Here is a 13,580-nt window from a genome sequence, read left to right as displayed (position 1 = left end):
GAGTGGCTTCGTGAACTCCTGATGGATCTACCGGTGGTTGAAAAACCTGTGCCGGCTATTTCCATGATCTGTGACAATCAAACAGTGATCACTAAAGTCAACAGTTCTAAGGACAACATGAAGTATACTAGGCATGTCAAACGGCGTTTGAAGTCTGTCAGAAAATTGAGAAACTCCGGAGTTATAGCATTGGACTATGTTCATACGTCCAAGAATCTGGCAGATCAATTCACAAAGGGACTATCACGTAATGTGATAGATAGTGCATCGAGTGAGATGGGTTCGAGACCCACGTGAGGTCTACCATGGTGGCAACCTGTTCTATGTGATCGGAGATCCCGTGAAGTAGAATGGTGAAACAAGCCAGAAGTAGATTGTGAGGAAAGACCCTTTATTTAACTCATCTCAATTGCACTTCTTTCCTAAGTCTGTAAGGAAGGCTGATTATATACCTTAATGTATTCCAAAGCGGCTTGTGAAGCGATAGATGTTGTCCTACAGAACATCTTTAAGGAATACACCTATATGAGTTTGACTGCTAGTCACAGTCTATGAGATTTTGGGTGATCTCTAGATACTCATGAATGGGCCAGAAGTATGACTTATATGCTTCAACCAGAGGGAATGTTCATGCAACCCGATATCAGTTATGAGTGTAGATGAAACTTATATCACACAAAACTTGCAATTCAAGGCATAGTCCATTGTTCAAGTTGTGGCTAAGTGTAGTCTGTACTCTAGGTGGAAGTTCAACTTAACAGTCTCCACCAAAACGACTGGTATATGAAACGACATGGAAACTTGAGAGCTTTTCTTATGTGCCCTAGAAATAGGTGGGGATTGTTGAATATAATGGGCCATTAGCCCATAATTATATTTGATGATTAATTCAAGAGCCCATAATTAATGCTATAATGAAAATGGTTTAGTACCATATTGATGATTGACCATGTGTTAACTCAACTTAAATAGGTGGCCTTTATTATCTCCTATGGAGAAGTTGAGGGAAGGTGAAGGGGTGCCACACGCGCGTGCCGCCGCCGAGCCGAGCCGTGCCGTGCCGTGTCGCTTGTCTTGTCTTGTCTTGTCTTGTCTTGTCTTGTCGAGACGAGCGAGCGTGACGTGGCACACGAGGACCAGACCAGACGTGACGTGGCACATGCGTGGTGAATAAGAAAAGGGAGGAAAATGGGATCTGACCGTTGTGCAATTAATGGCAATTAATTGCTAATTGATTGACTCGTTAATGATAATTAATTGTGATTGATTGCCATTAACCAGACGTTTCCTCCTGGGGCCTATATATTCCATACACAGAGACACCTTCCATACCTGCGAGAACACATTCAGTCTTCTCTCTTCCTATCGAGTTGCTCTCTGTCCATTCCCGTCCCGAACCTCTACGTGCACAGAGATCGGGAGAGCAGGCCTCCGGAACCCGACGCCTTGTATCGAGACACCTGCTCGGGTGTTGCGGGCAATCAGGTTTTTGGGGAGCGTCTTCCGCGACTGCTCACCGGCGAGATCGTCTTCTTCCACTCCAGCGGGTCTTCTTCCTGGTGGACGTTCGTGCGGATCGAGATCGACTACTTCGTCTTCTTCCTTGTGGACGTTCGCGGGACTGCACTACGAACATCTTCCTGCATCGACTGTGGTCCGCTACTTCACGTAACGCACTATGTCGACTAGTGCGAATGGAGCCGCCGGTGCCTTCGGCACTGGTCCCTCCTCTGGGTACAATCTCAAACGATTGTTTTTCATTTTCAGTATGTCTGCTGTTGTTGCAGTAGTATTTGCAATGTTTATCTCTAATCTGAGTAGTGATAAAATTGCACACGTACACATATATGCCACCATAATATTATGCGTAATTTTCTGAATTAAATCAAACATTAAAATATCTAAATTTCTAACAACTGTTGGGGTTGGGGCCCACCATTGATGGTGTTGGGAGGAGGTGACCACCTGTTGTCACATGGTGGGGCTTCGTCCTAGTGGCGGTGGCTGGCTGGCGATGATGTATAGGCAGGAAAGATGTCGCTTGCATGCAAGGGAGTGGGGGAGAAGATATCGTTGTTGGGCGTCGAGTGGTGTCTGTGGCTTTGGCTCTTGGTGATGATTCAGTCCTTGGGTTGGTCGTCCCCACCAACTTAGGCTGCGAGTAGATAATGAGGTGGTGGCATGTATTATAATTTCTACCAAAACACATGAACGTTTTGTGTCTTCTTTCGTTGCTATGTTACTATCATAATTTCTCCATCTTAAGGGTTTGCATGCACCGGTGATTGAGAAGAGTACATCTCTAGAACAGTTAGCCCTTGCAATCTGATACCTCGGGTGAATAATTTGGCTTATGCTAATACTGTTCATTTATCTTGTATGAGAAAAACACTTTACAATGGCTGATAAGCTGTGTTGATAAGTTCAAGCGAACATGTCATTGTCGGTCTACTATCAGCCATGATGTCACAAATTAGAAGTACACATCTCATGATCCAATCTGTTATTTCAGTACAGTGGCGGATATAAGCCTAGGGCCAATATGGCCATGGCCCTAGGCGTGGGAAAAATACTAGTGTAGTTTTTTTGTTTTTTCCAGCTAAATCTATATACTAGTATTACTTTAATCCATTAGCATATGATCGGATATTGGTGCTTAATAGTATTGGCTCTAGTCGTGAAAGTTCTCTAGCTCCGTCACTGTTTCAGTATGTATATTGTTTGCATTATATTGTTGTTAATCTTGATGTTGCTCGGTTCAACTAACATGTTAGAGTCTTGTATACTAGCATCTGTATTTTACATGATTTATGTTATGAAATTAATCATAAAATTACCTAATTTAAAAGTCCAAAAACTTTATTGTAGACAGTTTCCTGAATTAAGAATATCTAATTTCGTTGATGCATCGAGAAAGGAGTCAAGGACAAATTTATTGGTGTGCACTTTAAAAGTGGCAAGTGAAGGCCATGCTCAGGTTTCAAGCCAGGAAGGTATTCTAAGGTTTGTACTAGCATGCCTGAAGGAAATATCTCTAATAAAAGTCATAGAAATTTGAAGGAAACCAATACTATCTTTGAGGGGATGCGTTCTTGACTTCCTTGCCGACCGTCTAGTAGATGTGTACGTACATGCACATAAAAGATGGAAAGAAGGTAATATCAGATGCAGGTACATTAAACAATTGGTGGGGACCTGTCAAGTTAATCTACCTCCGATTAACAATGTATTTAAGGGTTGGTAAGCTAGGTCCAGTCCACACCAAGTGCTTAGCAAGAGAATGCTAGCACAGATGAGGTGATGATGGCCATAGAGATGATCGGGTGCTCAATGTCGGAGAGAAGAAGAGGATATGAAAAACAACCCCAAAGGCAAAGGTATATGCTAGGGGTTTTCATTTTGCTGACGGAGATGCAATACGGTGCAGTTTTGGGTAGATATAGCTGTATATTGAGAGGGGAACTCTAAAGAAATTGTGTTTGTCTAGTGCCATCATGTGTTGATTAACTTTGCATATGCATATTCCCTAAAAAAAAAAAACTTTGCATATGCATAAGACCTAGTGAAAGCCCAAGTTTTGTTTTAGAGATTAATGACACCAAGATGCTATTGTCGTTGGTTTAAGTGGTTTGAGTTAGGCATAGCAACACATATGATGAAGGAGAAAAGTGACATGAAGTGGTGGCCACATGATCACAAAGAGATGGCGCTTGGACGTGGAAATGAAGATCAAGGTGATCGAGCACTTGGTGGAGGACAAGGAGTAAAGTGATCAAGGCAAATGTATAACCATAGGGATTTGCTCTTGCCGATCTAAGATGAGTAGAGAAGTGATTGACCGGATTTAGGATAGATCGCCGACCATCAAGAGGGAAAATTACGGTTATCTCTTAAATCATGTGCTACTAGGTCAATATCTTGAGCATATGCATTAGGATCTAGTAAAGTGCTAACCTAACTCCTTTGAAGAAATTGTTTGTGAAATGCTAACACATATACACAATGGTGGTGAACACTTGGTGGTGTTAGAACATTTGTAAAAGAGGTGGAGTTTGAGGGTTAGAGAGGGGTTTGGGTGGCAGGATTCGACGCTTTTAGGAAAATAAATTGCATATTTTCTGTTGGCAAAGTCACGCGAGTTGTCGGACGTTGGGTCACAAAGCGTCGGACGATGAGCCCACGTTCGACACGTTTAGCATAGTAAGGCGCAAACAGGAGTGTGCATTGGAGCGTCCAACGCCTCGCATTGTAGCAGTGCTGCCAGAAGGGGGTTTCGACGTTGTGTGCATCGGACGCTGGCATGCCTCCAACACCATCAGATGCGTCTGGTGCTAGCACGAAGGTTTTCAAACCTCTTTGAGTAGCGTCTGGTGTGAGCAGGCCACATCTGTTGCAGAGCAACGACGCGTCTGATGTGTGCTAACTCTGGCTCGTTTAGTTTCTAGTGATTGTTGAAGATCAAAGGGTCACACTCAAAGAGCAACACATGGCAGTGATCTAACACACGTGGCCAGTGAGTGTCGGACGCTGGACCACATCTGACGAGGAAGCGTTGGAGCGTCCGACGCCCCTGATTCTGTCCCTAACCGCTAGCTATTGAGTGAAATGTTATAAATAGAAGGTGACCATGTTTGGGAGATTCTCTTTTGCACATCTGAATACTTGAGGCATACTTTGAGCTAGATATCATCCCTTCCACTCATCTCCTTGCTTGATTGCTCATCTTAGTGAGATTGAGTGAGATTCAAGTGCATTGCTTAGAGAGTTGCATCTAGTGGCTCTTGATCCTTGAGTTTGCTACAGATTTCTCGTTACTCTTGGGTGTTTCCTAACACCCTAGACGGCTTGGAGCACCGGTGGTTTTGAGCTCATGATTGGAGATTATTTCAAGCCTCACCAATTGATTTGTGAGGGGTGTTGGCGGTTCTTAATGACATATTTACCCAGCCAAGATAGTCCATGCAAAGGAAGAACAACATGTATTTTACTCACATATACTTATTAAATGCTTACCAAGTTCCACATGTAGTGCAAGTTGTGTTTTGCAGATCATATACAGGCATACAGGTGGAAAGCAAATAAAAAAGGCGCAATCTTACACATAAAAAATGCGCAAATAAGCAAGTACATAAAAGCCCAATATAGAAGTGCATCAATTTGCAGGTGGATCTGGACTCAGGGCCCGAGAGGAAGGCAACGGGCTTCGTGCCGGGGCCAGTGGGGCCCACCAGGGGGCGGCCGCCCCCTAGGGTTGGCCGACCCTAGCCAGCCCATCTCGGCAGCGCCTTTCGCAGAGGCGGTGCTGAGCCTATCTTCCCGCAGTCCCCGCGTGCAAATTGCAGTTTACACCCTAGGGAACCGACCTTCCCCACCTATTTAAGGAGGGGGAGAGGGAGGCTCCATTCATCTCATCACATTCACAATCAACACTCCACCTTCAAGGCACTTGGGCACTACCTCTTCTTAGTTTTTTCTTTTAGCTTTTAGAGAGAGAGTTGGGTGAGCTATCAAGGAGGGCTTGGCTCCTTGGAGAGAAACTTGGGTATGAATAAAGAATATCTTTACTCCAAGTCCATGCCTTATCATGTCCGATATAGTTCTTCATATGAACTAGAGTATGGTTCTTATGCTATGGTATATGACATAGATCATAGGCCCTGTTTTATGATGCTAGCATATGAACTAGAATATACATTTTAGTATATAGTTCTTATAGTATAATGCTACCCTAGGGCTAGTAGTGTATTATATGAACTAGTGCTAAGTGTATTGTGTATTATTGTCACTTAGGACTTTAGTCTGATTGCTTCATGTTAATTAATTGCCTAGAAATAGCTTTGTGTGAAGATGGGGGTTTATCATGCTCTTTTGAGTAGGCTCGGGCTTCTTACCTGTCGATCCGTAGGGTCGGGGACCCAGGGAGTCTGAGTAGGTTCTTTGCATGTAAGCATGGTGCTTGGGTGTAAAGGCTGGGTAAATGCATTGTCCTAGTCCACGGTTGAGGGGATGGCGGCAGGTGGTGACAGCCCTGTCCGTCCTTGGCATTCCCCCACGTTCGGCTAGGGTGTAGGAGTTTAAATAGTTGCAGAGGTTGCTGGCAGACCAGTACTCGCGTAACCTCCCAAACCATCTAAACACAGGACTAGATCTAAGTAGTATAATTACATGATTAACTTGTTCTATGACATGATCTGTATCTAGGACCACACCTGCTCCAATAGGTTGTTTGTTTATTCTTTGATTCAATTCATTCTTTTAGTCTCTTTTTATTCCTTAGCCCATATGCCATGCCTAGATTGTGATGGATCACTATTCTACATATAAATGTTTATCACCTGCTATGACTTTTGATTCCATTATTGCTATCATAATTACTTTGATCTATGCTTATTTTAGAATCCTTAACATATTAAGCCTTTCTTAGAGCTAACCTATAAATACGACACTCGGTAAATCCCCGGGTTGAAATGCTACACGATAATTCCCGTCCGCTTGCGGTACTTAAACTCCAAACCTAAGGAACTATCACCCCGGTATATACTTAACACTGTTGCTAGACATGCGCCGAGCTAGTGACTTGTTAAGGAATACCAACATGTAAATCCTAGTGCCACTACCAGGATTAAGAACTGGAACCCTACCCTAACGGTAATAAGGCGCCGTTATCGGGAAGGTAGATCTAGCTTCGTATTCAAGGTGGTGATGCTACGGATCTGCCAATATAACACTGCCAATGTCATTATCATGAGTAGGGCAGAACCCTATTCTAGGTAGCAACGCTAAGAAACACTAACAAGCATTTCTGGCACCGTTGCTTAGGATAGATTTATTCTCTAATCTTGGTGATTGCATTAGTAAGTGTTATCACGACATTTCTGACATCATTGCTGAGGACGAATTAAACCCTGTTCTTAGTGATGACGTTAAGAAATGCCAACAAGCATTTCTGGCGCCGTTGCCGGGGAAGGCTAATATGAAAATGATTCTAGATAAATATAATCAAGTAATCTGATGTGCGTAATGAGTCAATTGTTTTGCAGGCTAACTCTACATGTTTTCTCCCTATTGTGGATGAAACAGGAGGAATAGTGTATGCCTGGTTTCTCTTTGCCGGAAAACTACATCTCCGATCCCGAGGCACTCCTAAGGACTTCTGCTACTCCACCGACAAGTGAACCAACCGGTACTGCACCAACCCCGAATGAACTCATGGCCGCCGAGAAGACACTCTGCAAGTTCTCCGTGCCTGCTGTCACCAACGTGGCCACTGGCCCCGCTGTTGACACGGCCGGCAAGAACTTCGAGCTACGCACCGGCCTGATCACCATGGTGCAGGCGAGCCCATTCTGTGGCTTGCCAAGCGAGGATGCGAATGCACACCTTCAACACTTCCTGGAGCTATGTGACACGATTGTCATCAAGGACATCACTCCTGATGTCATTCGGCTCCGCCTCTTTCCTTTCTCCCTCGTGGGGAAGGCGAAGAGGTAGTTCTATCAAGATAAGGAAGCTGTCACCACGTGGGCAAAATGCTCCGCGGCATTCCTCGCCAAGTTCTTGCCCATAAGCAAAACTAATTTTTTGAGGGGAAGGGTTGCCAGTTTTCAACAAAATGCCAGCGAAACAATCCCTGAAGCATGGGAGCGGCTACAATAGTACATCCTAAGCTGCCCCCATCACGGCATGGAGAACTGGATGGTGCTCCAGAACTTCTACAATGGGCTCACGCCCATGTCGAAGGGACACCTAGACGCCGCCGCTGGAGGCGCGTTCCTATCACTTACCACCGCCGGGGCCAAGGCCCATATCGAGAAGATGGTAGAACACTAGAGCTGGGGGGAGGACAAAACTCATCCACCAGCTGCCAAAACACAAAAAGGCATGCATACCGTGAAGGAGACGGATATGCTTGCCGCAAAAATAGATTTATTGATGAAGCAACTCACCGAGAGGAACCAAGAGAACCCCTCGAACTTGGTGAAGGCCATAGACTCGCACATGACGTGTGAGGTCTGTGGAGAAGTTGGCCATTCGGGGAATGATTGCCCCGAAACCCGTGAAGACGCTGCCTACATCAACAACGGGTTCCGCCAACAAGGAGGCGCCAACCAAGGTAATGGTTGGAATAATTAGTCACGCTTTTCATTCCAAGGTAATTCGAGTTTTAATTCGAATCAACCTTCATTAAAAGACCTAGTTCTTGGATAGGCTAAAATAAATGAAAGCTTAACCAAAAAGATGCTGTCCAACGACAAAATTTTAGAAAACGTAAATACAAAATTAGAAAACCTTGCCTCTTCCGTACAAAACAAACTGAGCTTTAATAAAATGATAGAAACACAACTAGCTCAGATCGCCGCTGCAATTCCTACTAAGAATGCGGGTAGACTCCCGGGGCAACCCGAGAACTCTCCCACTAACCATGCAGGGCGAAATTCAAACGACGGAAGAGAGTCCTTCTAAAAAAGGACTATAAACATTTTTTTTAGCCTCCGCCGAAGGTAATCGGTAGTTATCTTAAAAAGATATATATAAATTTTTTTTGAAAAATATTCAAAAATTCATTTTCAGCTAGGAAATAAAATAAAATAATAGAAAAATATTTTTTTCTAAATTTGTCGAAAATAAAAATTTTACAAATAAATGTTGGAAATTGCAAAAGTCATTTTTTCAGCTGGAAGTGCATCAATATGCCAACAGAATACTTCAAAAACTAGCCGTTGGAAGATGGAGACAAAAGCTGGGGAGCAGCGGGGCCCACCAGGGGGCGGCCGCCCCTAGGGTCGACCGACCCCCCCCAACTGCTCTGGCCAACGGCCAGCTTGGGGAGGCTCCTAGTTGCCCTCACCCCGAATCCACCTGCATTTTCAAACTATAAATACAAGGGGTTCGGGTGTGGCCCTCTCCACCCATTCTCACTTCACTTCATCACTTCCATCTTCACTCTCCAAGCAACACTTTCACATCTTTGCTATTTCCGACCAACCACCAGCAGAAACCTCACAAAAAAATCACCTATCCAAGCTAGCTATCCACTGGTGCAAGCATTACACCATGAAAAGGTTCGGCAAAACAGTTTCGGGGGCGTTTAAAAGAGTCACTAGGTCATCCTCGAAGCGCCCCTATCGGAGCACTTCCTCATACTACACCAATCCCCGATGGAGTCCTTCCGCTGAGGAAGAATTCCTGGAGATCGAGGAGGTAGAGGAAGAGGTAGAGGAAGAAGAAGAGGAACAAGAGGAGGAACAACATGAAGAAGGAGGAGCCCACCAATTCGACTTGGTGGGTGATCGAGAACATCAAGCCTACAACATGCTCAAGGACCGGATCTTCCTCCATACGCCGGTCTACGATGACTCACTCCTCTCCGACATCGGTATGGACTCTGAATTCCTCTCCATATGGAAAGCCGCTGGGTGGGACAACATTCACCCCATAACTTAGTATTGATCCTATACCCTTACCATTCAATTCCTGTGCACTTTAAGAGAAACATATGAAGGTATTTCTGTTCGTTTATTTGGAAATGAATATGCTATCTTTTGGAAAGACTTAAGCAAATACCTTGGTTTTCATCAAAGATGCTCTCTTGATTTAGTGCATGCCACAAAAGGGTTTAATAAGGATATGTTTTGGGAAGAAATCACGGGGCAAGTTCACACTGGAAAATACTATCCTAGAAATGCCCACATCCAACACCCCACTCTAAGGTTTTTACACCTTTGGCTATCCATAACAATGTTTCGTAGCCAGGATACCCGCGTTGTGCGATTAAATGAAATGAGGTTACTTTACGCAGCTAGAATGAAAATAAAAGTTGTGCCTGTGCAAGAAATTGTAAGGCATTGGTCAGATATAATCAAGACAACCACCCCTATCTCTTTGACTTCACTCATAACACATGTGGCCACGGCCATTGGTGCGTTGAAAGGGCAAGATCTTGATTATATTCAAATTCCACGCACCATGATTAATGAAACCTATCTTATCCAAGGTCACCATTTGAAAAGAGATAATGCGGGCGGTCTTGTGTTTTATTTCCCAGGGTATACAAACGTAATCCGATTACCTAACCCGGGTCTACGCTTGTATAACTCTAGGAGACTAACCTTTGATTTGCAGATAGCTGAAACTGTGCGAAGGCGTAGTGTTTCTGGCAGGGACATCGGCGGATCCAGCTCCCAGCCACCACCCTCCTATACATAGCCGATCTACCCGTCGGGGTGGGACACACCCATGCCGACACAAGGTGTTGAGGGGTGGGCTGAGGCGGATTCTAGCGCTTGGGAACAACAATCGCGCAGGAGGGCCGAATCACCAGAAGAACATCCTTCGGCCTCCACAGTAGGCCGAACCGACTTGGAGCGCCTCCAAGCTCAGCTTGGGGGACTGGTGGTGCGCACGGATGAGATCCAGGATACTCTCCAACAACACATCCAAACCACCGATGCGCACCACCAGCATGCCGTGGAGTGGCACCAGCAAGGGTTGCTATGGCAACAGCAACTACAGGCCTGGCACCATCAGCAGCAAGAAGAAATGCAAGCTCGCCAAGATCAGCTGCTGAAACAGTCCCAAGACTTCTGGCGGTACATGGGGTACAACCCCGATCAGTAGGCCAGAAGCTAGCTTGGGGGAGGACCCCCAATCCCGAGGTTATCTGCATTGCATATTTATTTTCATGCATCCTTAATTTTAAATTAGCATGTTTTCTTTATGAAATTTCCATTAGTTAAATTCATGCTTTAATTATTGCATATAAAAAAAAATGAAAAATGCTAAAAAACAAAAATATAATTCCACTCTTATATGTGATGTAATATATATGCTTCTTCCTTGTTGAAATGATGAATAGTTGCTCTATCGTAATTTCTTTCCAGTATCTAGTTTCAACCTTGAATTCTCCAAACTAATAAAATGATTAAATGCGTGGGTTGAAAAATGCTCTATCTAAAGTCTAAAGTAATTAATGGATATATTTGTGATGATTTGAGCTGCTAGTATCCTGTTCTAAACAACGCTAGAGTTCTGGAGTTTTTACAAAAATAAAATAATCACATTGAGTTAGATTAAGCTTTGTTGACCCTTTGAGAGGTTGTCATACCATTGAAAACAAAAATATTTCATTATGTTATCATCTCAAAAGTTTGTTAGAAGGCATATGGCTATGAAAGAAAAGCATCCGAGGAAATAAAAAGGGACATGTGTCCGAAACCTCAAAAAGAAAGATCACGAGGAAATAAAAAGGGACTTGTGTTCGGAACCTCGAAAAAAATAAAAATAAAATAAAATGGGCAAGTGCCCAATAGTAGAATTAGCCACATAGCCAAGTGTCTCTAATAGACAAAAAGAGAATGATGGAAAAGAAAAAGTTTTCAAAAATTCAATGGTATGATTAACTTTCTCTTTGGATCCATTGTTTAATTTGACAAATAAATGTGCTAAGTTTTGAAAAATCAAAAACTCCAGAACAAAGGTGAAGTAAAAAACTAGGGATATAGCACTAGATCTGATCAAATCCATTCTGCAAATGCTTAAGGACCAAAGGTATGAGCAATAAGCCCCATGACATATCTGTTCAAAATTCAAAGGAGAATTCTTGTTTGAAGGTATGTACTGGATAGAAGTGAAAATATTGTAGCAACTCCTGATCAACAACCAAGATCTTAGCTTCTTGCTCGAGGACGAGCAAGGGGTAAGCTTGGGGGAGTTTGTTGGCGGTTCTTAATGACATATTTACCCCACCAACATAGTCCACGCAAAGGAAGAAAAGCATGTATTTTACTCACATATACTTATTAAATGCTTACCAAGTTCCACATGTAGTGCAAGTTGTGTTTTGCAGATCATATACAGGCATACAGGTGGAAAACAAATAAAAAAGGCGCAATCCGACACATCAAAAAAATGCGCAAATAAACAAGTACCCAAAAGCCCAATATAGAAGTGCATCAATTTGCAGGTGGATCTGGACTCAGGGGCCCGAGAGGAAGGCAACGGGCTTCGGGCCGGGGCCAGCGAGGCCCACCAGGGGGCGGCCGCCCCCTAGGGTCGGCCGACCCTGGCCCGGCCCATCTTGGCACCGCCTTTCGCAGAGGCGGTGCTGAGCCTATCCTCCCGCAATCCCCGCGTGCAAATTGCAGTTTACACCCTAGGGAACCGACCTTCCCCACCTATTTAAGGAGGGGGAGAGGGAGGCTCCATTCATCTCATCACATTCACAATCAACACTCCACCTTCAAGGCACTTGGGCACTACCTCTTCTTAGTTTTTCCTTTTAGCTTTTAGAGAGATAGTTGGGTGAGCTATCAAGGAGGGCTTGGCTCCTTGGAGAGAAACTTGGGTATGAATAAAGAATATCTTTACTCCAAGTCCATGCCTTATCATGTCCGATATAGTTCTTCATATGAAATAGAGTATGGTTCTTATGCTATGGTATATGACATAGATCATAGGCCCAGTTTTATGATGCTAGCATATGAACTAGAATATAGTTCTATTGAAAATGATATGACATACATTTTAGTATATAGTTCTTCTAGTATAATGCTACCCTAGGGCTAGTAGTGTATTATATGAATTGGTGCTAAGTGTATGTTGTATTATTCTCACTTAGGACTTTAGTCTAATTGCTTCATGTTAATTAATTGCCTAGAAATAGCTTTGTGTGAAGATGGGGGTTTATCATGCTGTTTCGAGTAGGCTCGGGCTTCTTACCTGTCGATCCGTAGGGTCGGGGACCCAGGCGAGTCCAAGTAGGTTCTTTGCATGTAAGCATGGTGCTTGGGTGTAAAGGCCGGGTAAATGCATTGTCCTAGTCCACGGTTCAGGGGATGGCGGCAGCTGGTGACAGCCCTGTCCGTCCTTGGCATTCCCCCACGTTCGGCTAGGGTGTAGGAGTCTAAATAGTTGCAGAGGTTGCTGGCAGACCAGTACTCGCGTAACCTCCCAAACCATCTAAACACAGGACTAGATCTAACTAGTATAATTACATGATTAACTTGTTCTATGACATGATCTGTATCTAGGACCACACCTGCTCCAATAGGTTGTTTGTTTATTCTTTGATTCAATTCATTCTTTTAGTCTCTTTTTATTCCTTAGCCCATATGCCATGCCTAGATTGTGATGGATCACTATTCTACATATAAATGTTTATCACCTGCTATGACTTTTGATTCCATTATTGCTATCATAATTACTTTGATCTATGCTTATCTTAGAATCCTTAACATATTAAGCCTTCCTTAGAGCGAACCTATAAATACGACACTCGGTAAATCCCTGGGTTGAAATGCTACACGATAATTCCCGTCCGCTTGCGGTACTTAAACTCCAAACCTAAGGAACTATCACCCCGGTATATACTTAACACTGTTGCTAGACATGCGCCGAGCTAGTGACTTGTTAAGGAATACCAACATGGCAATCCTAGTGCCACTACCATGATTAAGAACTGGAACCCTACCCAAATGGTAATAAGGCGCCGTTATCGGGAAGGTAGATCTAGCTTCCTATTTAAGGTGGTGATGTTACGGATCTGCCAATATAACACTGCCAATGTCATTATCATGAGTAGA

The sequence above is a fragment of the Sorghum bicolor genome, chromosome 8, assembly GCF_000003195.3.
Source record: "Sorghum bicolor cultivar BTx623 chromosome 8, Sorghum_bicolor_NCBIv3, whole genome shotgun sequence".
Lineage (NCBI taxonomy): Eukaryota > Viridiplantae > Streptophyta > Magnoliopsida > Poales > Poaceae > Sorghum > Sorghum bicolor.
The sequence above is the reverse complement of the archived record's forward strand: the minus strand, read 5'-3'. Positions refer to the sequence as shown.